General features: G+C 46.4%; 2 long non-coding RNA genes across 3 annotated transcripts; both read left to right on the forward strand.

The window, feature by feature from the left end:
* Positions 1–364: 364 nt before the first annotated feature.
* Positions 365–27,229, forward strand: LOC308422253. 2 transcript variants are annotated; one of them, XR_013975071.1, is made up of 4 exons: positions 365–469; positions 2,962–3,044; positions 24,425–24,513; positions 27,204–27,229. It is a non-coding gene; the product is annotated as an uncharacterized lncRNA (long non-coding RNA). The 2 variants fall into 2 exon arrangements; XR_013975072.1 differs by lacking the exons at positions 24,425–24,513; positions 27,204–27,229 and adding exons at positions 4,904–4,978; positions 8,160–8,248.
* On the forward strand, positions 13,685–21,890 carry LOC308422254. The gene is made up of 3 exons (XR_013975073.1): positions 13,685–13,847; positions 16,627–16,880; positions 21,774–21,890. It is a non-coding gene; the product is annotated as an uncharacterized lncRNA (long non-coding RNA).

Below are 27,229 nucleotides of genomic sequence, written 5' to 3' on the forward strand. Positions count from 1 at the left end.
TTAAATTAGAGAACCAAGAAATCATTTCCAGTTTTACACTCCGGTGTTAGCAAATTCAACTTCAATTTCTAATCACCGCCCATCTCCCCCTCCTCCCTTGTTGCTGTTCCCATCCTGGCTTTGATATGTGTGGTTTTAAAAACAGAGTCCTGCTTTGTAGAGATCCTCCTGCCTCAGTCTCTTTCAGGCACTACTCCATCTGGCTTCTAATATTCATTTCACCAGACATTATATTTAGTCTCTTTAGGGAGGGAGGTTGCTTGTTAAAATTTAAGCTCTGGGTTTCCTTGCTTTCACATTGCTAGCATAGCCACATGTCACTCCCCCTGGTGTCACTTCCCCTGGTGTCACAGGTCTAAAGTGGGTGCTCTTGAGGACCCAGAAGATGGGCGAGTCAGGGCATGAACTGGAGCAGATCAGCAGACATGGATGACCACGGTGACAACTGACTTGGGACTTTTTGTAGGAGGTAAGGCTTCTTTCTCAGAACAGCCTTGGGGAAAGAGTGATGGTTACTCACCAAGACTCCTATCTCACAATCATGATGCTGTTTTAAATAGAAAGCAGAAAAAGAACTGTTTTTCGGGGAGTTGAGAAAACAAAACTCACAACAACGTCGATACCTGTTTCCAAGGCCACATTGTTGAGGCTTTATGGAAAGCTACCATGAAGAGAACCACAGGGCCTGGGGTCTCCCGCATGCACTTTATACTGTGTGACGTTGGAAATGATTCTGGCATCTCTAAGCCTTACTTGTCCCACCTTAGAAGCAAAGGTGGGAGCCCATCCTGGTCTACAGGAGTGATGTCAGGTGTCAGAATGGAATTAGAAACTATAGTCCTTTGCAGGTGTTCATGGCATGTCTGATGGATGACTGGGGGTGATTAGAACATTTGTCATGGATGGTGGTAAAGTTCAGGTCACCTGTTCAGGAAGTGGGAGGCCAGCTTCATATGGAGACACAGCAATATCATGTAGGAGTCATTAACCTAGTCAATGTGTCAAAAGAACATATCCCTGCCTTCCCAGGGCTCCAGGTTCTGAGAACTATCCCCCCCAAACCCAGAGGCAACTAGGATCGATTAAGGTGAAACCCATGAGCCAGTCAAAGACTTGAGTGTCAAGACTTGTAGTGATTTGCTTACAGGCACAGCACTGTGGGACAGCTGTCTAAAAACCTGGACCCTGATGTCACCTGTTGGCCACCCTCCTCTCTCCTATGCCCTAGCTATCCTGTGGGAATCTGCTGTGGTCTACACGGGGATCTGAAGGGACTTGGGGAGGTGTGGGTGAAGATGAGAGAGATGGTGTGGGACAGGAAGGCTGCCCCACATAACTTGAGCTACAGATGTTTTCTATGAACCTGAGTCCACTTTTCCAGGGCCCAGAGAATAGCTGATAAGGGATACGAGGAGAGAAGGTATCTGTGGCTGTTAGGCAGACTATGGTGGGCCTTCCAGACTGTTGATCTTCCAACATCAAGTGTCAATCAAAGACTCACCAATGCTGCTAAGACGAAGTTTCCCAGGCTCCACCTCCCAGTTTCTGATTCAAGATGTTGCAAAAATCAGAAGTTTTTGGAACAGCTGCTGGGAATAGGGTTGCTTTAGTTAAAGATCTTTGGGTACAGCTGTTGGCAGAAGTAATCATGGCTTAGCGGCTTAGGGGTTTGAATGTTGGTGAGATGAAACATCGACCCTGCTACAGAGTTGTGAAAATTGTTTTTGCTGTCTCTTCTGACAACTTGGGAAAGCTGGACACTGGTTTTTATGTGCATTTTGTGGATAGAGGACCTGTCCAAGTTCCTTGGTTTAAGGAGAACCAACAAGTGGGTATCAGTTTCTAAATCAATGTGATAGCATTGGTACATATGTCCCTTCCTTGGCTCCCACATGCACCTGATCTTTGGGTGGTATGGTTGCCAGGCCCCCAACCTAACCCCCAAGCACCCGTGTGAGAGCTCTGAGAAGGTCCCAGACCTGATCCCAGGCCCTGTCTTAGTAAAGGTTGGTACTGAGCTGAGTTGGGTGCTATAGAGCGTGACAAGAAATGGTTCAGTAAACCCGAGTGCCTATCTAGAGAAGATTCAGTGAAGGCTGGGATCAGGAGACCCTGACTTTTGGGGGAGACATATGGCTTTTCCCAGCAGGAACCACCTCTGTACCCAGATTTCAGCTCCACTGTAGCTACGAATCCTGCCATCACGTCCGTACCCATCCATGCCTTGCAAAGGAGGGATGATGTAAAGAGGTCTGCTTCCAGGGACTCCATTTGAACTTCCAGGATGGCATAAGGGCAAGCAGTAACTTGATTTAGAAGAAACAGGAACAGGGAACGGATCTGAAAGCAACCAACCAGCATGGCTCTGTTCCACAGACCTCCTGGTTACACGCCTGTGTCTGTTCATGGCCGGGCTTTTTTTCTTTGTTCTGTTTTAAATATGACCTGTTTCACACCTCCCCAGGCTTGCAGAGGAGAGACAGTGGAAGGACCCCTGCAGACACTAGTGGGACCAACACAGTCCTTCATCCAGCCCTTGTGGTGGGGGCACCATCATGATCAGTCCCACCCTAGGTAACCCCTGGAAGCATTTTTCAAATGTCAGCAGGGGCAATGGGTGGACTGGGTTACATCTGTGAGGATCTGTGTCTCCCCCAGTCCCCGTGTCAAGACCAGGTTTTATTTTCTGCCTTCTCTCGGGCAGCCCAGAGAGAGGAGATATTCCCAAACACCCTCAAACCACATCCTTTTAAAATAAACAGCTGGGCACAGTGATAGAGTTGATTGCCTAGATTCTTCTAGAAGAAATGTGGATAAGGAAATGTCTGGAAAAGCCTCAAACAAACAGGGAGCCATTACTCCCTGAGCTGGCCTTGGATGCTGTAGCCAAATTTTGGGGGTGTAACTTATATTTGACACTTGAAGCTGGAGAAAGCTAACCTCACAAAAACACTACTTCAGGGACCTCCTGTGGTTCTCCTGTCTCCAGTCCCAGCAAGGCAGAAGGAAGAAATTCTGTGTGGAAATAGAAATATTCTCCTTGGGTAAGTCATATGGTTTTTGTTTTTTTGTTGTTGTTTTTTTTCCCCCTTCTGTACTTTCCTGTGTAGAGTCACTGGTTTTATATACAGAAAGCTTAGTCCAAGGCATGGCACACAGTAGGCACTTAGACTTTCCTCATATGGAATATTAGCTGGCTCCTTCCCCCCACTGCCTGCCCTAGTTGTCTAGGCAGGCACCTCTCTCTTTAACACCTTCAGAGGTGACAAGAACTTCTCCTACCTAGACTCCTCACACTGGGATTACCTGCCTAAGAAAAACCCAATATGGTATGATACCATGCCTAACTTGTTGTGAAGCTTGCCAGTTCTGGCCCTGCCCAACACACACAGTAGGTCTAATCTGTGGTGTGGACAGTGGGTACCGTGTGCAGGGCCAACGCTTGGGACCTAAGTGACGCACAGCACTCACATGTTGGATGACCAACTGACCGTGGCCACACATTCTTCTACCACTCCTTCGTGTCCCCAGGTATCAACTTGACGACTGGTCTCCCTGGCCTGACAGGGTGTCGCAAGGATCCCAGTCTTTTACACACAAAATGACTTACGGTTTGACAAGGCTTACACAGGAGACACCAAGAAAACGTCTCATCACAAATCATGAGCCTGTTGGCCACGTCAGCTTCAGCTGGGGGGAGGGGAAAGGGGGGACTTCGTGTGCCGAGGCACCTTCAAGGGCCTTTACCTTATATTATATAGTTTATATTATATTCTGCGCCCCAGCCCTCAAAACCAACAACAGTCCTGCAAACTGTAGAGCTCTGGCTCTCCAAGTAGCTTATATCTCTGGTGTCACTTCTTCTGGTTAGCACCCTCACCTTCTACATTTCCCCTCTGGGACCCACAGGTGAGGCCTGACATGTCCTATCTTTGCCTGGCTTCTCATTCACCAGTGCCTGGGAAGTTGCCTATTGTGAGGTGAGGCCTGCCCTGCCCATAAGGCATGCAGAACCCCTCCTACGGCCCACACCCTTTGTTCCTCCCACAGGGTTTCTTGAGTCCTCAAAATCACCCTTTCTGTTTTGGCTTCAAGCCACACCCCATCCCTCCTTACACATCATCTACCACCTACCTCTTTTCTTCTCTCTCCCGGCCTCCTGGAATGAAGTTCTGCCTGAAATTGGGGCCTTCGAGCCTCTCCCTTCCAAGACATGGCCTCCAGTCTCACAAACCACAGCTGTGGGAAACAGGCCCTGCCCCAGCTTTACAACAGGCCCTTGGGTCACAGAGGCCAAGCCTGCCCTTGACCCGATCACTGGTGTGGGAGGAAGGGTGGGGTGGGGGTAGGGTGAGGTGGGGTGGGGCAGTCAGAGTAAGATACATTCAAACCGTATTCTGGGAGAGGAAATGCCATTTTCATAATGTTCTATTTGAGGTGCTCTTTGAACACCCCAGAGGGCTCAGTTCTCAGCTGTGCTATGCTTTGGAGTTTCTTAGGGAGCTCAGTGCCTGGGTCCCACCCAGAGGTGGTTGTAATTGGCATGGGCGTGGACCTGGAAGAGGTTCTGTTAAAGCTTCCCAGATGGCTTCGGTGTGCAGCCAGAGAGGACACCCATTACTCAGGAGTCATGTTTCCTTCGCCCAAAGGCAGTGAAAGGCCAAGGCCTGGGGCGGATTTGAACCCGAGAATTTAGCTCCCCACCTGACCTCTGCTCTGTGGTCTGAGTGGGACACAGCACAAGAAACTGCATAGTGAGTAAGGGTCACTGCCTCTTCCCACCATGACTGTCTCCACCCCAAAGAGGACAGGACTCTGGGGACACACCCAGCTACTATTAGGGGATCAGGGCTAACTTCCCTTTGGGATATGCTTGGTCTGAGTCAGGTTGGGCTCTTTCCAGGGATTTGAGACCTAGGTCAGCATTCCTGATGCAGCCTCTGGTGCAGCCCTACACAGACCCCTCCTCTCACTTCAGGTACGGAACTGCCTTCTCACCGTTCATTCTCAAACTCACACTCACCCTCTCCAGACTCTGTCTCTACTTCATTTCACATCCAGCGGGCCCCACATTCTGTGTGCTCAGCTTCTTTTGCTCTTTATCTTTCCTTCTTTCTCCTGACCTCCTCCCATCTGTCCTTCATCCCTTTCTAGTTTGCATGGCTTTTCTTACAGTCCTTGTATACGAGACTCACCTGAGGAACAGCAACGGTAGGTGTGGAGCTGGAGAGATGTTCAGTGGCTTCAGTTCTTACCGCCCAAACAGAAAGACTGGAGTTAGGGTCCCCAGATCCTACCTAATGCCAGCAGGCAGAGCAACAGTAAGTGTAGCCTCAGAAGACAGAAACAGTGCAGAACTAGTCACATGGCTGAGCTCCGGGTTTGACTCTGAAACCATGCCTTTGTGAATAAGGTGGAAGAGCTATGGAGGATGATTCTGGACATTAGCCCTGACATGCTGTCACACCTACACACATGTGTCCACACACATACTCTCAGGCATACAAAATGTGTACTCACATACACCATACATACATATACACAAGCACACACACCATACATATACACATATACATACTCACACGCCATACATATATACATATGCACTCACCATACATACATACTCACACAAACTCTCACACACATCATATATATATATGTATACATACACATACTCACACACCATACATGCATACTTATGTATGCACACACAACATACATATACTGTATATGCATACATATATACACATACAAACACCATACGTACAATCACACTAACTCTCACACATATCATACATGTATGTACATACTCATACCATACATATACAAGCTCATACACATATCACACATACATATATACATATGCACACACACATACCATACATACATACATACTCACACACACACACATACACACTCAACCATACCATACATACATATACCCCACACATATATACTCACACATACTCACAACATACATACATACTCACACACATCCACCATACATACACACCCATATACACTCACAGCATATATACATACTCACAGACACATATCATACATACACTGTCACCCAGAGCATACATACATACACACTCACACCATACATTGACATTCACACAGTCACACCATACACACACACTCACACCATTCAAATAGAATCACACATACTCATACCACACACACAAACACACATACATACACACTCACACACATACACACTCTCTCTCTCACACACAAACACACACACACACACACACACACACACGCGCGCGCGCACGCCATACATGCACATGAAACATATGGAAAAAGAGAAACAGTAGTTTGTTAGAGTTTCAGGGTAAAGACTGACACAACACATTCTCAGAGTTTCTCGGGGTCCACTAGTGTGCACAGAGATTAAGATCCACTCTCCTGAAGCCACCAGAAGGAAAACCACAACGAGAAAAGATGTAAATGTAAAGTTGGAAGACCCAGTGGTTACTCAGGACTCTTCCCCAGGTGCTCAGTTGATGCTAAGCAAACCACTCCCCTTGTTTGCTGCCAATTTCCCAGGATTCGTGGTGGCGGGTGCCTCATCCTACCTACTGGGCGGTGTCTAATAGAAGCAGGAGGTCTGTCTTCAAACAGGTGGGCTTCTCTGCTCCCACGGTGCAACCTTATTACCTCGCTGCCACAACCAGTCAGATTGGTGAGCCGCAGCTCTTTCTCTCCCTTTGATAACACAGGGCCAAGGCCATTGTGGACCCAGCACAGGCCACCTCCCTGTTGCCTTGGCCTGGGTGGAAGGAGATGGTGGACCAGACAAAATCTGTCCAAAAAGCACTCCATTCTCCCAGAGACTCCAGGTTTCACCTCACACTTCTAAGCTCCAGAAGCCCTGTTTAGCAGCATGGGGAGTGGTGTACGCTTTGCCTCTGTAGTGGGGTCAATTTCTTCCATAACAGGCAGGCACAGTGGCAGAAGACAAATGCATGAGCAGAGTTCTGAAACTGTCCCCAGCCTGTAGTGTGAGGTAAGTGGACCCCTGCTTCCAAATCATTGACCACCAGGAGCTGCTGGGTCCCAGGGAACAGCTTCCCTGCAGGGTGGGGCAGGAAGGTGAAGGAAAGAGACTGTTTCCGGAAGTACTCCCAATGAGGGTATTACTGAGCCCAAGACATCCATCAGCAGCCTATGATGGCAGTGTGCTGGTCTGCCCAACAGATTCCCTTGCAAAGTAGCACAAGCCCCTGTGCCTTGACTATAGTGGAAAAAGACACCCACCCCCCACACCTTCACTGCCTGCCACCCTCCACTCCATAACTATCTGGGTATAAGCACAGACGTCTGTCTGTCTGGAGTGTGTGGCATTAGACAGTGTTTGTTTCCTGATGACGCTACAATCTGAGCCAGGCAAGGATAGGTATGTGGAAAAGGAGCTATGCTTAGATGTTTAAAAAAAGATGTATTTATATTTACCTGTGCATGCATGCATGTGTGTGTGTGTGTGTGTGTGTGTGTGTGCACGCGTGCGCGCACACGCATGCATGGCATGCACATGCCTGCATGTATGCACATGCATGTGTGTGACTTCGAGTGTATTTGTGTGAGTGCTCATGCCCTTGTGTGTGTATGTGTGTGTGCATGTGAGTGTGTGTGAATATGCCCATGTGTGTTTGTGTGTGCATGCATGTGCACATGAGTGTTTGAGAGTGTGCATGCACTTGAGTGCAGGCCTGTGGAGGTAAGATGTTTTGGAGTCTTTGGACGTGGGAGCCGGGACTACACTTGGGTCCTAGGCAAGGGCAGTACGTGCTCTTAAGTGCTGAGCCATCTCTTCTTTGACACCTGTTGGACCGGTTGGCTCTCCCTTTTGGGAGGATGAGAATGTCACAGAGTTGTGGGTGTGACCTGTGTTCCCTACACCCTTTCCTTGGGAAGTGTGTGGTGAAGGCTGACCGAAGATGCCTCTTTAAGATCCAGGCTCCTGGGCTTGTTCCAAGTACACCTAAACTTTCTGAGCTTGAATGTTGATAGAACTAGGCTTTCCCCAAAGAGGGAAAAGTCTTGAAAACTCCCTATTCTAAAAACTCCCCACTCTGATGATACTCATGCCTCCCACGTCCCCCGATATCACCCCATGCAAGGCCATTTATTTTGTGGTCTTCCTCCAACAGAATTCAAGGTTGAATTCCATTTCTCTTGGCATAGTCTGGGCTGGGAGCAAAAGAGAAGCGAGGAGGAGCTGTGTTAGGGGACGCAGAGCCTGTTACTGAACTGGAGGCTGTGTTTCATATGTCCTCAGCACTGCAGTGGGAAGGTATGGGAAGGTAGGGAGACAGTTTTTCAGAATGTGAATTGCAAAGTAGTTACAGACTCCCAATGTTGGAAACAATCTTAGGTCAGGTTACCATCCACTCAATCCGAGAGAATCCAACATGAGGTTTACAGTTATAGAAATGGGGGAGGGGGAGATCTGAGAGGTGTGGTAGCACCTTCAAGATCTTCCTGGGAGCTGGTCAGCAGACTATCTAAACTGTGCATTCTTCCTGGGAGCCAATCAGCAGGCTCTATCTAAACTGTGCATTCTCCCTGGGAGCCAGTCATCAAACTCGATCTAAACTGTGCATTCTCCCTGGCTTCCAGGAAGCTTTCAGCCTCTGGATTTGATTCTGTACCCTATGACCTACTTTTACTGTCCCTGTACTCTGAGAAAGCTACCCAGCTTTGTGATTTTTGGCAACTGTCTTGAATGAGCTGTCATTCGCTTCAGCTTTTCAAAAGGCAGCTCCTTGAGAAACCAGCTGTGGCGCCCACTGCCCCTCTCCTGGTAGGAAGTCATGGGGGGGCTTGAGGAGGCTTATTGACACCTTCACAAAGGCTGAGCACAAAGTTAAAGAGAAATGTAGCAAGTGATGTGATGTATCCTCACCGGGAGACCCTCACTGTCTCCTTCCACACTCGTTGCCATGGAAAGGAGGAAGGATTTCAAATAGAGCCAGACCTGTTGACTGCATCTGAAGAGATTGGCCAAGAGACCACTACTAACATAGCTGATCTTGTTATCTTTCTCCAGAGAGTTCTTGAAGTAATAGCCCCTCACAAGGCCTGTTCCTGTCCCATCTAAGGAGAAAATGTGGGGATGGAAAGGGATGCCATTGTCTGAGAACAAGGCCAGAGGTAGTGGCAGGGTCAAGAGCAACCCCTGGTCTTTCTTGCCTGTCTAGAGCTTAGCCTTACCATGCGGCTGTTTGCCTGGGTAAAGATCAAGGCTGCACCTCTGTGTTGCTCAAGCAGGTACGTTTGGCAGCCTGCCAGGTGACTGAACAGGGCTGACCTCAGCCTGATAGCAAGCTAGGAGTGAACTCCCTTCCCTGGCTTTTGGGCTCCAGGGGAGAGGTGATAGAAAGCCATGGGGTAGATGCAGACTTGATTCCAAGCCTCCTTGAGAGCTTCCTGAGGTTTAGTGACCAAGGGTGTCGAAGAGCAAGTATATGTTAACTCGAACCAGAGGGGAGTTACCGTCTTGGAGACTCTTTCCTGTCAGTGTGGGAGCTCAGGCGGTTGGTATGGGCAAGAACAGCTGGGACCTAACAAGGCATTCATCAGGGGGTTGGGGGGGGAACCCTTCTGAGTTAAAAGAGGTGACAGAGAGGTCACTAATAGCACAGAGGAGACAGATCCCAGCTGTGGAGGTGGAGGGTTGCTGGTGCAGTAAGTAAGGCAGGTAAGGTAGGGAGTCCTCTGGCCCTCCTAGGAGTGACCAATTGTGTCAGGTGTTAGGCACATAGGCTCTGCAGTCAGGCAGAGGTCTGACTCAGCCTCTTTCCACCAGTGTGAGCACAGGCAAGTTACTTAACGCTTAGAGCTTTAGTTTCCTTATTGGGAGGGTGGGGATTAAAGTGCCAACTCCTGGGCTATCTGGACTTTAATGCAACAATGTTTCAAATGTTTTATCTAAGTGGAACTTTTAACAGCAACAATGTTTCAAAACTCTATCAAAGGTGTCTGGTTCTCAGTATAGATCATCACCATTGTCTTTGTCTCTCTGGGGTTGTTTCTAGGTGCTGTGAAGCTGCTGGTTTATAGAACCAGAATCTTTATAGAACTTGAATTCGCCCCCCCACCTCCCCCAACCAGGAGAGATGCAAGAGCATAAAGAACCCATAGCTTCTTTCTGTTAGACACAGCTCTCTCTCTCTCTCTCTCTCTCTCTCTCTCTCTCTCTCTCTCTCTTAATTTCAAGCTGGAGTGGATTGGGACCTGGGAGGTGATATGTGGCTATAGGAGCGTGACTACATGTTTCCAAACTATAGAGGGGGCTTCAACTTCTTAGGATGTAGCCTGAGAATGAGGCTGTCTTTGTTCTGGCTACGTTTGCCCCCCAATTCTTCATAATCTTCATGGTAGGGCAAGGGAGTAAGAAAGCTGACTCCAGATGTGCCTTAAAGGCTTGCCTGACCAGATGTGACCTTACCCTTGTCTCTCAGTCCTCTCTGTGGTGCCAGGTGACCTCTCTCTGAGGTGTTAAGCTTGCTAGGCCAGTCCGGTTACTCCAGGCAAGATTCTTGATCCCATGATCCTCAGAGCCTGGGGACCCTTCCTCTGCCTTTGGGCTTCAGTGTCCCCATAGGCTGTGACTCATAGGAGGATTAGGAAAGCAGTGTGCTTTGAGGCACCCTGAGAAAGGGTCTACAATCTCCAACAGATCTGGGGGTGGATCAGGAGTCAGAGCAGAGACTTGAGCAGGATTTCTACAGGCTGAGGTATATCCTCAGAGACCTCAGCTGTACCTCAAAACCAGCTTAACACAAGTACTTAAAGAACTGACATAGAAGCAGATGATTAGCAGGCACTGAGTGTTCTTGGTCTGAACCCGACTCCATAGAACAACCAACCACATGATGGCAGAGAGTATCAAGAACAGCCAAGGCAGACTGGCTTTCTCCTTCTTCCAGCCACACTCCTGTCTCCATATGCCCTGGCAGCTGGGTGTGGCCATGCCATTGAGCTACAGCTCATGGTAGTTATGTAGGACTGCTAATATGCCCCTCCCCCACATCTCAGGTACGTGCCCATATGCCTCTTTCTCCTTTTGGCCAAATAAAAATATTAGCCAAGTCATCACTCAGAACCATGTGTTGACTGACAGTAGCCATGGAGACTGGGTCCCTGCACCGAGCTGACTCCAAAGTCCTACATAAACCAGAAATAAATGATGTGTTTAAACTCTTAGGAATTTTGGGTCCGTTTTCTAGAGCAGTATACTTACGATTAATCATATAGAAGTAAAGCTTCCTAGCAACAGAGAGTCTCTGGGCTGTATCTGCATTCTAGGTAGGTTTAGAGTCTGTGAGTATTGACTCTGACATACAAAGGTGTGAATCCACAATCCTATAAGTTATGAGACTAGGTTTCCCTGGTCTGGGGTGGCCCAGAGGTCTCTGTCTTGATGTCTTCAGATGTAAGTCCCTGTCTGATAAGAGGATTAGAGATGGATGAACTTAAGAGCTGGTAACGTGGGGTCAGCATGGAGGCTGTATTGTGGTCCTAGTGGGTCTGTTCCTGAAGCTCGTGTTTACAGTGTTTATTTAAAAACACCTCTCTCCATGAGGCTGTGATTAATTTTAAAGTGATGGAGACCGACAGGATGTAGCTTTTAAGTTTTCAGTGGTGGTGTTTTAGACCTGACATATCACGGGAACATTCTTAATGGCATGGCTGCACAGTATTTGCTTTCACTTCAAGCCCTTGCACACAATCCCGTGTGAGGAAATCCACTCCTTCCTTCCTCTTTATAATTACCATTTTACCTGTGTATGTGTGGGTACACATGTGTGCCTGTGTATCTGAGTGTTTGCGTGAGCGTGTGGTTTTACACAGAGGCCACACATTTTTACACAAGTGCTGGGGATCTGAGCTCTGCTTTTCACACTTGTACAAGGACTTTACCTGCTGAGCCATCTCACTGGCCCCTCACATTTTCTCTCTTCTCTTCCTCATCACGTGCCCCATGCACCCACCCACCAATTCTTCCAAGCTTACCATTCGACTTCTGGTTTGGTTGTCAGTCTTTAAACATTTTCAGGGTTCCTGTAGCAAAACACCTGATGCTGAGTGATTTGTAAAGGAAAGAGATTCACTTGGACTCACGATTCCAGAGGGCAAGAAGCCCAAGTTCAGATGGCTACGTCAGACAAAGGCCTTGTGCTGAATCAGTTCCGTGGGAAAACAGAAGCATGGAGCAAGAATGAGACAAAATACAGGGGCAGCCTCACCTACTAACAGCCAGAACCCAGGGCAGCAAATCCAGTCTCTAGAGAGAAAGGGCCTGATTCCAAAAGTAATTCTTTTACAAATGCAGGTTTCTTAGAATCTAAACACCTCTTAGAGGTCCTGTCACCCACTGAGGACCAAAGTCTCTCCTCTCAACACACTATGGCAAGAGAATTTCCCTAACACGGATGTAGAAAGAATATCTTGTGTATTGTACGGATGCATCACCCGTTAATTAAAAAGCCTACGGCCTATGGCGTAGACAGGAACTAGAAGGTGGAACATCTGGGAGGAGAAAGAATTCTGGGACAGAGCCAAGCTTGGGGAGATCTGCCTGGGAAGATGTGAGGAGACAGATGTACGGTACCCGAGCACCAAAAACCAGCCCCATGGCAGATGTCGGATAAAATAAATGGGTTATCTTCGGTTATGATTCGAGTACGCGAAGAGCCTCATATATTGGCAAGGTATTTGTAAATATATCTGGGGTCAGAGTCTTAGTTCTGAGAGCATGGGGATAGGAGGGAGAACCAGGGCCTCACTGTGACACATGGAAGACATTGCCTCTGTGTGCACCTGCACTTGAGCTGGTGATTGTCAGGGGAGCAGGCCCTACCACCTCTCTGCTCTCAAACGTGATGTCAGTTGAACCTCTGCCTATAACCCAAGTTAAAATCAGGGGTGCTGATGGGAATGGGGCACCTCCTAGACATTCTGCATGTGAATGTGTTTGTTTTAGTACCATCTCCCCACCAGCCTCCATTCCTGGCATCCTGATGTCTCTTCTCAGCTCAGCACACTCATTGCTACATTTCCTCGGGACAGTATGTGCTACGCCATTGTGACTCTTCAAGTGGCCACTCACATCAGGAAGGGGTCCGTTTGGTGATTCATTAAGTTTTGTCCCTGAGGGTTACAAGGCAACGGAAGGATTTCAGATTTCTCTTTCATGAGGAGCTTTCTCTGTCCTTCCTAAGCTGGTTGTGGGGCAGTTACCCGGCTTGCTCTCTGCCGGCTTGGAGACTTCCCACACGTGCCTCGCCAGCACCTTGCTCTGGAATGTGTGCTCTGAGATTCTGCAGGGTGGCCTCTCTCCACAAAGTGGGACCTGTTCTCCATGTAACCCAGAGAGGAAGGAAATGTCAGACAGGTGGAGTTATGAGAATTACAGAGGAAGTAGTCAAAATGTCACCCCATAACTAATTCAATGCAATAGAAATATAATACTGTACCCTGAGCCTTTTGCGCTACATACCATTTTTCATCTGGCCATGGAAAATATTAATCTTTTCAGTCCCATGGTCGGGTTTATGCCACAGTCCTGTCTGTGTTTTGTATTTTTGGTTTTTTGGTGGTTTACTTTCTTTCTTTCTTTCTTTCTTTTTTTTTTTTTTTTCTATTCCCTGAGGCAAAGAAAGAGTAACTGACTTATTCAGTCTGGTACAATGGTGCCTCAGATTTGAGAGAAGTTGGCACTGGTATTATTTGCAGCCCTGGGGACAGGACAAGGATTTGGAAAACAAAGCTCACTTCTCTGCAGCCAAACGGTCACCCAGTGAAATGCTTTCCCCGTGGACTGGCTTTTTCAGGTGAGCACACTGATTTAGTTAAAATTAAAAAGAAAGAAAGAAGGAGAGAAGGAAAGAAAGAAGGGGAAAAAGAAGAAAAAGAAAACTAAACCAAACAAGGCAGCATGACATGTACCGTCCCAGGTTTCTGAGGGTGTCGCCTGGCTACGCTCCTGAGAGCACTTAACATTTGGCTTAGGCATGTTTTAGGTTTATTTTTGCAAAAACAGGAAAACCTGTGTAAGGTACAAGCAGATCCTCATGAGCAACAGTGTCAGAGTTTAGGTACAATGTCACAATGTAACAGCAGCCAGAAAGAGGGGTGGGAGGGGTATTTGGTGGCTCATGCTCTTCCTAGACTTAATGAAACAATGGTCAGGGAATACAGTACATCAGTTCTTCTGGAAGCTGAGTTGAGATTCCTTATGGGTCTGTCACGAGCTTTCTGCATGTCTCCTTATTCTGGCTGTATATCCCTTTTGTTTCTACAGAATGCTTTTTTTTTTGGGGGGGGGGGCTATGAGAAAATGTCTGAAGCAGAAAGACACCAGGGAGCAGAGGCAAGAAGAGAACAATTGGTTGATGAACTCACGTGGTGGGTGGCCTACCCTGGAGTGGTGGTGGTCATGAAAACTGGGGAGAAGCAGCAGGTTCCAGTGTGGTTTGTCAGGCAGGAAGAAATATTTTGGCCGGTCACTCAGACGAGAGAACTTCTTATCCGGCGATGGACTATCTTTAGCAATGCTTTTTGCTTGGGGTGTGTGGTGGAGGGGGGATGGCGGGGGGAGGGTTGCCCATCGCTCAGGTAGAGCCACATAGCACTGTGCCCCAGTGGACAGTCCATTCTGAGCTCAGCAACAAGAGGAGCGGCCTATAGCTCTTCTCTGGCATTTCTGAGCTCAGGACCCGTCCCCAGGACGGTCCCAAGGGCCAAAGCTCACATCCCATGGCTGCTCTTGGTTTAGAGCCCTGGTTCTCAACTGTCCTAACGCTGTGACCCTTTAATACACTTCTTCACGATACGGTGACCCTCAACCATAAAACTGTTGCCACTTCATAACTTTGATTTTGCTTCTGGTATAAATCGTCACGTAGATATCTGATATGTGACCCTCCCCACAAAGAGTTTGCAGCCCAAAGTTTGAGATCTGCTGGCTGAGGGGATGGGAGGAAGTTTGACAACTCCTGTCCCTAAGTCATCTGGGAGAGAAGAGGCCCTGAAGGAAGTTGGAATGCCCTTTTAGATAGATTCAGTTCTAGCTGGAAACCCAGTTCTAGCCCAGAGTGCTTTGCTTTAAGAAAACTCCTGGATTCAACACCACATCCTGCTTTTTGCAGGTTTTCATGATCTGAATGGGGGGGCAGGGGTGTGATGATTAACTGACATGACAACTGTCCAGTGGCCCATTATCAAAAAAGGAGCCCGGGAGGCTGTGTCTGGGCTTCCCAGGGCAGCCATGACAAATGATCCCCAAGTGGGTGACTTCAGATAGCTGAAATGTATACACTTCCCAGGATGGAGACCAGAAGCTGGAAACGGGTCGCCAGAAGGGTCACGCTCATCTGAAGACCACGGAGAGAATCTACGCTTCCCTCCTCCTAGGTTTCAGTGGTTGTATGCAAACCTTGGAGTGCGTTGTGTTATTCCAGACGCTGCCTCCTTCATCTGTGTGTCTGTGGCTTCACAAGGTGTTTTCCTCTTCTTGGGGGATATTAGCAACCAGCTGTAGGGCCCACTATAATATACTAAGAATTACTTTTAACAGGTGTCGATTTATAGCTGCTAATACCCCGTTTTTAGATAAGTGTGCTCCTTAGGGGAAATTAGAAGACCCAATAATAATAGAGAATGGAGTTTGTTTCCCCTGGTGCTGGAAGAAGTCAATTTAAAGAAACATAAAAAACAAAAACAAACAAACAAAATCTAATGTTTTAGATCTTTTTTTTTTTTTTTTTTAACTCAAGGGACGCCTCCCCCAGTGACATTTACCAGAACCACCACCAACTCCTCCTGCTCCTCCTCCTCCTCCTCCCTCCCTCCTCCTGGCTCTAAACACCTTCCTGAGGTGCTTGGAAATCACAATTGTGTGAGAAAGCTGTGCAGTTTTCAGCCTAGGCCAGGACTCGGTTTGCTCTATCATGAGGAAAGAAAACCAAACCTCTTTTTTTCTTTTAATGAGTTAATAAATTTGCAGGGCATGCATGCGCCCAGACCTTCAAAGTTCTGGTTGCTTTCGCCATCCTGCTGCTCACTGACTGCTTTTGTTCTTCTCAACTTCCTTCCCTCAAACACTGAGCTGACTTTCCTTTAGTTACTTCGAGAAGAGAGATAGTCTGGTCTCTAAGAGAGATTCAGAAAGGTAACAGGAGCTCTCTCTAGGCTAAGTCACAGAGATGTGGTTCCCATGGAGACCCTCCAGAGGCAGGACCATACTCTGCAGAGTGCCAGCTTAGCCCCCTACAGTATAACAGTCATCAGGGGAATGAGTGGGTTTGACTTAATGTGGCTTTTTATTTTTCCTGAAGATGGGCAGGGTCCTGCAGATTAGGCCACTGGGTTTTGAGCAATGGGGTTGGGTCGTAAACAACCAGAACTGCTGGACAACATGTTAAAACAGACTCGTCCAAGACACCTTTCTTTCTCAGACTGTACCATCATAATGCTTAGTTGTTAAAAATGAAGATTTTTTTCCCCCTTACCCTCCACTTCCCCTGCCCCAGGAAACTCCAGGGAATGTCTACGGAGTCTTGCTAATAGGAGGCAGGACTTTAAACTTTTTATTTTGTTTTATTTTTAAAGACTGTCCGTAGCTTGCTGTGAAGTGAGTTATCAAACATCAGTTTCTCCACCAAGAAAGTGAACTTCCTGACTAGGCAATGCTTCTTTGGCTATGGATCTACAAGGACACGGAGAGCCCTAAGTTTCCAAGACTGTGTGAAATACCATCCCGGGCCTGTCGCGTGAGGGTCACTGAAGAGAGTATAGATGGTGGCTTTGAGGTTAGGGACTGGAAGAGCACACACAGGACAGAGCTTAGATTATATGCCGGACACGTGAGTATTTGTTATTATCATAGTTACCTCTAGATGTTGTTACAGTCAATCATGGTATCTTAGATCTTTCTAATGATTCATCATCAGTCCAGAAGAAAAAAAAATGGTCAGAACTTGAAAGACAAACAATGTCTGTAGGGAGATAGTTTTCTTCCTAAAAAGATTTTTTGATCACCAAAAAATTCCTTTGGCCTCTTTCTGGTACCTTCTCTGGAACTTCTCACTCTAAGCGCAGGTTGAGAAGGCCAGCCTCTCTCTAAGTGGCAGGCTGTCTCTGAGTGGCTAAAATCTTACATGGTGGATACGGCTTCCCCGTGGAGACTGCTTTGCCTCATGGTGAACATCTGCTATTGCGCTGCCTGCATATTGTTGTAAGAAACAGATGGGTGCCTTCAAACATCATCTACATACTGATTTGGGACGTACCAGACACAGCCTCTCACACATGCTAGGGAAATTCGGTCTCACTGGGTTATACTAGAAGACAAGCCTTCTGAAGCTCTTATGAACTATATCAATCAAGGAAAGATATTTTGGTCCGTTTCCTGAGGGTTTATGACCTCATACTTAAGTTTAGAAAGGATCCTTTGAGGACTTTCAATAAATATATTTTCTTATTCTCATTCATCCATTTATTCATTCAACCAACAACATTACGACTGTATTTCCTACATGCTGAGGTACACTAGCAGGAAGGTGCCCCTGTATTATTTATGTAGATCAGAGGTTGTAAGACCAGGAATCCTCTGAATCCACTGTTTTCCAACTTCAGGAGCCTTAGGTCTCTCTTCTACCTCACAGGAAGCTTCTTGGCTTGACTTAATATACATTATAGGCAGTACGTGTGTGTGTGTATGTATATATATATATATGGGAAATGTCTTCTAAAGAAAAGTCTTAGAATTCTTTCTGACTGAAAACACATCCAAGCAACTTGTGTTGGGACAGGAAATAGGAGATAAGTAATAGCCTCTCATGCTGTGGTGGAGAACGGGCTCTGCCTGTCTTTTAGGTAGCTTGCTGCATTTTCAGCTCTGGATTAAACTCTATGGGGAGCTGAGACCATATCTCTTCTCCTACTTCCCACATTATTCATCTCTAAGGCTCCTGGCTTCCAAAGTTATCCACCAAATGTGGTTGTTTCTTCATTCTCTGTCCCAGCAACCGTTTCCTGGTCTCATGCTGTCATACACCCCAGTCTGTCCTTCAGATTAAAGAATCCGTCTCTCCATTCCTATAGGGTTCTAGTCTTCAGAAGTCTGAGCTGAAAGGAGAGAGGGACGAGGCGGTGAATGATGTGTGAGGCGTTTCTCGGTTTTTAAGGTCTATTTAATTCCTGATGGGCAAATAGTTTGCAGCATTCTTTCTTGGTCTTGAACTGAATGGCACAGGGAAAGCCAGGGTCCTTTCTAGGCTACTAAGCTGCTTGGTGAGTTCCTAAACTCTTGAGTGTTGGACACACCCCCTTGGTACTGGGAGCCCCATGCACTAGGCAGTTTGAAGAATTCTGTGGACACCTCAGAAGGCACTGGCCACTCCTGAGAACCTACAAAGATCTCTCTAGGTTCATCCTTTGCTCATCTTCTGAACACATCTCCTTTATTTTGGGTCATTGTATAGGGCAGTTAGTTACCTAGACCATTATGGACCTGATGAGTCCCCAGATCTGCACAGTGGAATATGGCAGCCACTGGCCCCACACTACGAGCACTGGACAGTCTATAATGAGATATTCTCTAAGTCAGAGTGGTTGCTGGAGCCTGAAGACATATCACCACAGGAGGATATGGACTATCTTACTGACAATTTTATAACATTGAGCAGGGTGGTGGTGGCATATGCCTTTATTCCCACTTACTTGGGAGGTAGAGATAGAGGATTTCTGAATTCAAGGCCAGCCTGGTCTATAGAGTAAGTTCTAGAACAGCTAGGGCTACACAGAAAAACCCTGTCTCAAAAACAAAACAAAACCAAGCAAGCAAACAAACAAACAAACAAAAAAAAAAACCTGAATGTATTGAGTTAGATTAAGTATATTTAAAATTTAAAGGACCCAAGAGGCTCACATTTTGTTCTTTTGGTGGATGCTGGCCCTCACTCTTAGGCTGCTACCTGGAGACTGTTAGTATCTAGATTCGGAGAAGAGATTTAGTAGAATGAGGTCATCTGTCACTCAAGGCAGGGGATAGTGCAATGTGTAAGCTCAGTCATACTTTTAATCACTTTACTTTTAAAAGTTCTGCAACCCTACTAATGTTTTGGCTATTAATACCGTGTTTTTGAGAACTCTTCTAACTATTATAGGCTAAATTGTACACACACACACACACTCACACACGCATGCACACCATATATTGAAGCCCCAATATTGTAGAATGTTATATTTAGAGGATTGAGTTAAACGAGGTCATTTAGGTGGACCATGTAAGCCAGTCTGACCGATGTTCTTCCTTATAAGGACATGAAATCTAGATACTCAGGGAGACATGTAGGACAAAGATCATATGAGGTCACAGAGAGGAGTCTGTCACCTGCAGACCAACGAGGCAAGTATGAGAAGGTGCCATTGCTGATGGTACCCTTGATCACTTTGTAGCCTCCACAGCTGGGAGACAATACATTCCTATTGTTTAGCTGGCTCAGGATGCCAGGGAACAGTCCTAACGACCAGTGAAGAGTTGGAGGAAGTCCGGGGCAGGAAGGCTGGCTTCCTGCCTTCATCTGTTGACAACCCAGAGATAACTTGGGCTATTTCTCGTTCTGCCTCTACCTTGGGTCCATGCTCTTTGTCCTGTTCCTATATCCATCTTGGATGTTCCTGTATCTCCAGTTCTATTGCGCTCCCCTCTGTTCTGTGATATCTGATGATGTAAGGAGCCATAGCACGAGAAAAGAGGCATCCTGAAGATTTTAGATCTATATACAGAAAAATCTTCCTGTTTGCTATCTTGAAGTCTTCCGTGAAGCATGCGTGAATGGCAGAGTCCCATGTATTAAATGCCCATGAGATTTTGTGAATGTCCATTGGCAGAATGTATGAGTTTCCCTACAAGCTCACTTCTACTGCACAGTGAGTCAGAAGGGAGGAGAGCAGTCGCGTGACCTCTAGGGTTTTCTGCTAGCCTTAAGATCCACAAGTCTACCACTCTCTGCTCAAAGTTTCATCTGCTCTTTTAAGGGAGCTCTCTCATTGATGGGTCCAGGAGTCAGGCCAAGTGTATTCTGGGGTCAGTAAATTCCAGTGTGGGCTTCATCTCTACAGACAGCTGCCCTCTAGAACAAGGTTAGGGTCAACACCTTTGCCAAGAAGTCAAAAACCTGACTTCTTAACTAGCCTAACAAGAGAGACATTAGATGTCCTCAGGCAACAACCTGGCAACTAAGGGAGAGTTTTTAAAAGTCAGAGCAAGTGTCTATCTACTGGCCTGGACCCAGAATTCAAAGAGGAGAGAAAAAGAAAAAGATTATGATAGACCCAGATTATCTCCTTGCTGTTCTTCACAACAGCTGTCTGGCAGACGATATACTGAGTCCTAGAATACTTGAGAAACTTTGTTTTGAGGAACACATAGGGGAAATACCAGATGGACCTGCCCTCACTTTTTTTTTTTTTTAGTCACAGAATAAGCATTTTAAGGATGGATTACTTTCAACGAGGCCATCCTGGAGACTTTATCAGTTTCTATCACAACTGTGACTTGGTGCCTCCTTTTTCTCTTCACTATCAAGAAAAACAGATTAATTCATATGTTGTTTATTTGTTTTGGGACAGCATCTCCATGTCACACACGCTGGCCGGGAACTCACTACATAGCGCAGGCTGGTCTTGAACTCATGATCCTCCTGCTTCGACCTCCCTAGTGCTGGAGGAGACAGAATATTAAATTACAGCAAAACAAAGATCAGGATACAATAACTGGTACAAGGCTAGGGCAGAAAGCTGTGGTAAAGGCAAGCTTTGCGTAGCAAGAATCTCTCATCATGTTCTCGTTCACACCAGGATTTCAGAATTCTAGGGGAGGGGGAAAGAAGTCATAGACTGTCATGTGGCATTTGTAGCCACAATGTCCATGAACTCTGAGCACTTGCCTTGTTTGACATGAGACGGCAGCGTGCTAAGCACTGGTGTGGTTGACATGAGGAGGGCCTCTGTGTCATGAGAACTGAGCCCCGAGAAGTTGAGGAGAGCACAGCATTCTTGTTGTGAGGCACTGCAAGGGGAGGCAGTGCAGATCTGCCACATTCATGTTCCAGAAACCTGAGCATTAATGTGGATCCCACTGACTTTCCACCCCTCCTCTACCCCTCTCGCCCTGACTCTTCTGCTTCCTCCCCACCTCCTCTATTAAACAATGCAAGCATTTGATTTCCAAGCCAGCCTCCATAAAGGTTTTTCCTGTAGGGATGGAGAGATGGTTCAGCCATTAAGAGCAGTACGCTGTTCTTCTAGGGGACCTGCTTTCAGTTCCTAGTGACCGTGTCATGGAGCCCAAAATCACCTGTAAATCCAACTTCAGGGGAACCCAAAGCCTCTGTTCTCCATGAGCAGCTATGCTCACACGGACATACCTACATACTCACACATGCATACACAATTAAAAGTAATTTAAAACTTCTTGGAAAAGGATGTTGATTAATATAGGAAAAGTACTCTATACCCCACATTGCTTGTATGTGTATGGTATATATATATATATATATATATATATATATATATATATATATATATATATATATATATATATATATATATATATATATGGTATATATATATATCAGTTAACACTGATTGTGAGGAGTTTGTGCCTGATTGGGAAATCAGACTGCACTGTATGATGTTTACAGGATCTAACTAATAATTTATATACATTATTGCTTTTCTTTTCTTTACAGGGTATTTTGCCTGCATGTATGTTTGTTTTAACATGTACATGCAGTGCCCAGAAGGACCAGAAGGGGAAATGAGACCCTTAATACTGTAATGACAGACAGTTATGAGAAGCCATGTGGGGCTGGGAATTGAACCCAGGTCCTCTGGAAGAGAAGCCAGTGCTCTTAACTCCAGCCCCCTAGATAATAATTTTCACAAAAAAACCTTTAGAACATAGCAGAGTTTTGAATTGGGGACCCAGCCTGTTTCACTAAAAGGCAATGGAAGGCCACTGTGGTCCTTGTAGAATGCTGTAGAAATAAAATCCTCCGAGCACCCCTCTGGGCCTGGCGTCTCCTTGAGAGAAAGGGTTAAAGTAGCTACAATCCATATTAGGGCCAGCTATATAGAGCACTTGGCACATTTCCACGCACTTCATGCCTTCCCCGGAGGAAAGGAGCATGTGGTCTGCGCATGCGTCCTCGGATGCACGGCTTTGCTTTCCTTCTCTGCGTTTGTCAGGCTATATCCGGCTCAATAACAGACGCAGTAGGTGTAGAATTCTACCCGCATCAAGAAAAGACGAGCCTTTTGAACTGCCCCAGACAATGTGCATTGAGGCGAGGAAGGGAGGGCACGAAGAAGGGAGGGAGGGGAGTAGAGAGCAGGTAAGGGAGGAAGCCAAGGTGAGCCTGACACTGATAGACAAAAAGAGACATGCGCAGTGCATCTGGGAGCAACAGAGAGGATAGTGGAACGGGTCGGACACAGTACATGTCGCTGGTGTTGGCTTTCTGTGCCTCCTACTGAAGGGACATGCATTCATACCTCTTAAGAAACCCAGCATTCACACTGGATTGCTTAAAAAGCATCAATGAGAAATATTTATCAAAGCATTCTTTCGAGTGGAAGCTATTTCGATATTTTAAGCTTACCGAAGGTGAAATGAGAGAGCTGTTGCCCAGGGGAGGCGGAGGCAGCCTCTTCCTGGAGGAGGTGACGAAGGCATGTTTGAAACCTGCTACTCTGAAGACTTGCAAAAGTAATACAGCAGCCCCCAACCCGCATAAGTCTGAATACTCTGCTACATCGTTTCTAGTAATGATCTTCAGTTACTACCCCTGCCTTATCAGTGCATTGGCCATCTTCTCGATGAAGGGTGGCCCACATCATGAGGTACCTGTCCTGTCTCTTTAGTCTCCCTCACTCAGGATGGTTGTTAGGATGTCCCTCAGCTCCGGAACTTTGGCGCTTTGACTACTGCATATGGATTTTATGTAAATGCCCCTCAGTTGGAATTTGACTGATGTTCCCTCCTGACTAGTTGTAGGCCATTCATCTTGGGCAAGGGTACCACAGTGGTGTTATAGTGTTGCCACGTCTGTGAAGGGGGTGAGTGGTTTCCGTGTGACCCATTCCTTATGGATTTATTCATTCTGACCATGCAATTAAGATGGTGTTTGTAGAGATGTTTCGGTGTGAAATCACCACTTTTCTCTGTGACGTTTGTAAACAATGGGGGCGGCCGGGGTGGGGGGAGGTACTCTGAAACTATGTACATTTCGTGTTAATTAAAATGTCACTGACCAGTTTCACTGGTTGTAGATGCTCTGGGTTGAAATAATTATTTCTCTACTAGTAACCGAATGTAAATCTCACCTTTTCTGTCTTGTGGATTAGAATTTTACTGTGAGTAAAAGCTTTCTTTTCTAGTTTACTGTCCTCATGCGCACGAGCATGGGACTGCATTCCTGTTTTACTCAGTGACTACAATATTATCATGGTTATAATCCACTGTTGTCCCAATCTGTTAATGTCATGTTTATTTTGATAGCTTGTCTATTACTTGATTGGTGGGTACCTTTTTGAGCTAGTTTTTTGGCTTTTTTTTTTTTTTTTTACTTGTTTCCACTTTTTAAAAGCTGTGAGTCTTTAGGGTGATGCTCTGTTGGGTTTGGTAAATTAAGGGTTCTTCACAAAAGACCCATGCCACGGGCTTCTTAGTTTCCTTCATTCCTCGTTGTAGCTCCTTGAGGGAGTGGTCCTTCTGCTCCAGGCTTAAAATAGAGGTAATTACTGCCTGCAACCATCTGGAGCGGCTGTTGTGAAATTCAGCCTGAGGGAAGTGGAGATAATATACCTAACTCTCTTTCCTAGAAACTTCTAGAATCGTGTGCGCGGATGTTTCATGACGGCTTAGTTAGTTGAGGAGGTACGATTTGGGTCATCAGCCTACTTAACTTATCTTGTTGGTAGCCTGAGTTTATTTCCATCCAGTGAGTGTATTCTTCGGTGGCTCCTTTACGTCCTGGTGTCTGGGGCAATGAATGGCCCGAATGCTTTCTGCAGAAGGGCTCTGGGAGGTGCAGAGACCAACATAGCTGCGTCATCTCCTGGGAGGGTGAAACCCAAGCCCCCGCCCCCCAGTGATATCTGCTTGACTCCCAGCTAAGTCAAGAGAATTGTGCAGAGGCAAGAATTCAGGCTTCCCAGGTGCAGGTGGCAGGTAGAGGTAAGAAGGACACTCAAAGTCAAATTCTTCTGCAATCTGGTTTCCTCATCTTGGTTTTTGAGCCTTAAAGGGGTTTATGGCCACAGTGCCGGGCCTAGTGTCTCCATTGGCTGCCCTTCGCCACTCTCTCAAAGCTAAACGCTTGGCTCCTTTTTTTCTCAGCTCCAGTTTTGCCTACGTACTGACCTTACCCGCCTACTGCCCTTCATGTGCAAGCTTCCCCCAGACCTGCCCCACCCAAGACTTAAAAGGTAAGCTAGAAATGAATGAAAACATGCATTAAATTCATCAAAAGGAAGCATGATACAAATCGTACTGATGAAGAAAAGACAACAAAAAAGGTATTCCCTTAGAAAAATAATCCATGCTTTCTAGATTTCTATGATGATTATTGAAAACACTGTAGAAGAATCAGAAGCAAACAATTTATGCACCTGCAACTATATTCAGGTTTTGACATAGAGGGCTGGCAGCAGCTGAAAGAGAATGATGCCAAGCCCAGTGAAGGACACGAGTTCAATCCCCAGTCCCCACATGGTGACAGAGAGAGATTCACAAACGGTGTCCTCTGACCTCTACACAGTACACTGAGTTGATTTAAACATTTTTTTCTTTTTTTTTTTTTTTTTTTAAGATTTATTTATTTCATGTATGTGAGCACACTGTAGCTGTCTTCAGACACACCAGAAGAGGTCCTCAGATCCCATTACAGATGGTTGTGAGCCACCATGTGGTTGCTGGGAATTGAACTCAGGACCTCTGGAAGAGCAGGCAGTGCTCTTAACCACTGAGCCATCTCTCCAGCCCCGTGATTTAAACATTTTAAGTTATCAAAATGACATGGAGGGCTGGAGAGTTGGCTTAGTGGTTAAGAACACTGGCTGCTCTTCCAGAGGACAAGGGTTCAATTCCTGGCACCCTCGTGGTGGCTCACACCTGTCTGTATCTCTATTTCCGGGGAAAGCTGATGCCTTCATAGATGTACATGCAAGCAAAACACCAATGCACATAAGAATAAATAAATCTCAAAAGAGAAAAGCAAAGAAAACCATCTTTAAAAATGTAAAGGTGTGAGGGGGAGGGGAGGCTGGGGGGACTGAGGCTCAGCACGTACTACCTGCTAAGAGCATTTGCTGTTCTTCCAGCAGACCAAGGGTTAATTCCCAGCACCCACATGACAGCTTAGTGTCATATGTAACTCTAGTTCAGTGGATCCTATGTCTGACCTCTTTGGGCACTAGGAATGTATTTGAGACCTAGACATACATGCAGGGAAAATGCCTATACCCATAAACAAATAAACAAAACAGACACAAAAGCACCTGCGTGCAACCAGGTTTGCAGGTGCATGTTTACAACTCTATTGGTCAAGGGGTTGGAGCAGGAGATGTCAAGTTTCAGTTCAACCTGGAGGACATAGCTGTTTCAAAGGCAGGCTGGGCTATGGAATAAAACCCTTCCTCAACATAAGACTGAATACACAGAATGAAAAGATGTTTAGTATGGGTTCCCCTACGCAAGCTTTCAAGGGTTTACGGAACCCAGCTGAACATGCATGGTGAGTCCATATCCCATGGGGCAAAGCCAAAGAGGAGGAGCATCACAGTTCTGCAGAGGTGGGGCCTTGGGTTAACTGAAGCTGTGTGATCTGACCCCAGATGAGCCCTGTAAAAAGAAACAAGTGCCAAACAAAATCCTTTGCACCGGCTTCCCCCACAATGGGTAGACCTCAGGATCTCTCTGTACCCTAGGATCTGAGGCTGTGTGCCTCCCTAACCTTGGATTTCAGGTGTTGTTTATGTAGAACATTACTTTCATATACAGTCTGAAAGGAAGCAGGCCAGTCAGGTTTTGTGAGCTGGCATCCCCCACATGGTCAAAACATAATTGAGGCCCTGCCCTGGGGACCAGCTAAAGAGAAAGGCAGGCTTCCTTCCTAGTCCATTAGTGTGCCTGCCGGTCAGTAGCTTCTACCTTTAAGAATTCTATCCAAGAGAAGGGGACAAGGTATTCTGCTGAAGCAGGGTGTTAGTTTTCCAGGGTTACTAGAACAAAGTACCATGGGTTCTGGGCAGCTCAGCCCAACAGAACTTTATTCTAAAATAGTCCCAGAATCCAGAATTCTGAAGCTAATTGTCGGTAGGGTCACAGACTCTCTCCCAAGACTGTCACAGAGAATCTTGAGTCTTTGTGCTCTGCTGGCTGTAGAGTCTCTTGGTCTCATGACAGAATATTCCACCCTGACTTCTGACATCAGTTTTACCCTTCTAAGAACACTCACTGGTCACTGGGGCTAGGCTGCATCTAGCAATCCAGGGTGATCTCATTAGGACAGCTTTAATTTATTTATATATGCAAGTACTCTTTTCAGACAAAAGTCTACTTGTACATTCTTGGCCATATCTTCTTAGAGGCCACCATTTAATCCAATGCAATGTGGCATGATTGAAGGGCCCCTTGGCTTTCCCCTGAATTCTAGGGGACCCTGGTGATGGTGGTTACAGGGGGACCCAGTTGACAGTGTTAGCAGGAGGAGAGGGGGTTTCAAAGAGATGTAGGAAGAGTCTACATGACCCTGCTGACTTCCACTCATCCTAGAATCTGTTACTCCACAAGTTAATGAGGGCCGCTGTGGACATCCAGATTTCTCTTCTTCCCCAGGATGAAGATGGATTGGTAAATTAGGTTTGGCTCTGCTGTAGGGATAAGTCTCCAAATCCCAAGGTTTATAATACTGAGAAGGTTTTCTAGCCTGAGGCCCTACAGGTTGACTACAGCCTGAGGAGCAAAGGGTTCATTTCACTTTCCAATTTATGATTGACCGCTGAAAGAAGTCAGGGCTGGAACCTGGAGGCAGGAGCTGATGCAGAGACAATGGAAGAGTGCTTCTTACTGACTTGCTCCCATGGCTTGCTCTGTTTTACTTCTTGACACATCTCAGGACCACTGCCCAGGGGTGGCACCACC

This window comes from Micromys minutus, assembly GCF_963924665.1.
Source record: "Micromys minutus genome assembly, chromosome: 7".
Taxonomy (NCBI): domain Eukaryota; kingdom Metazoa; phylum Chordata; class Mammalia; order Rodentia; family Muridae; genus Micromys; species Micromys minutus.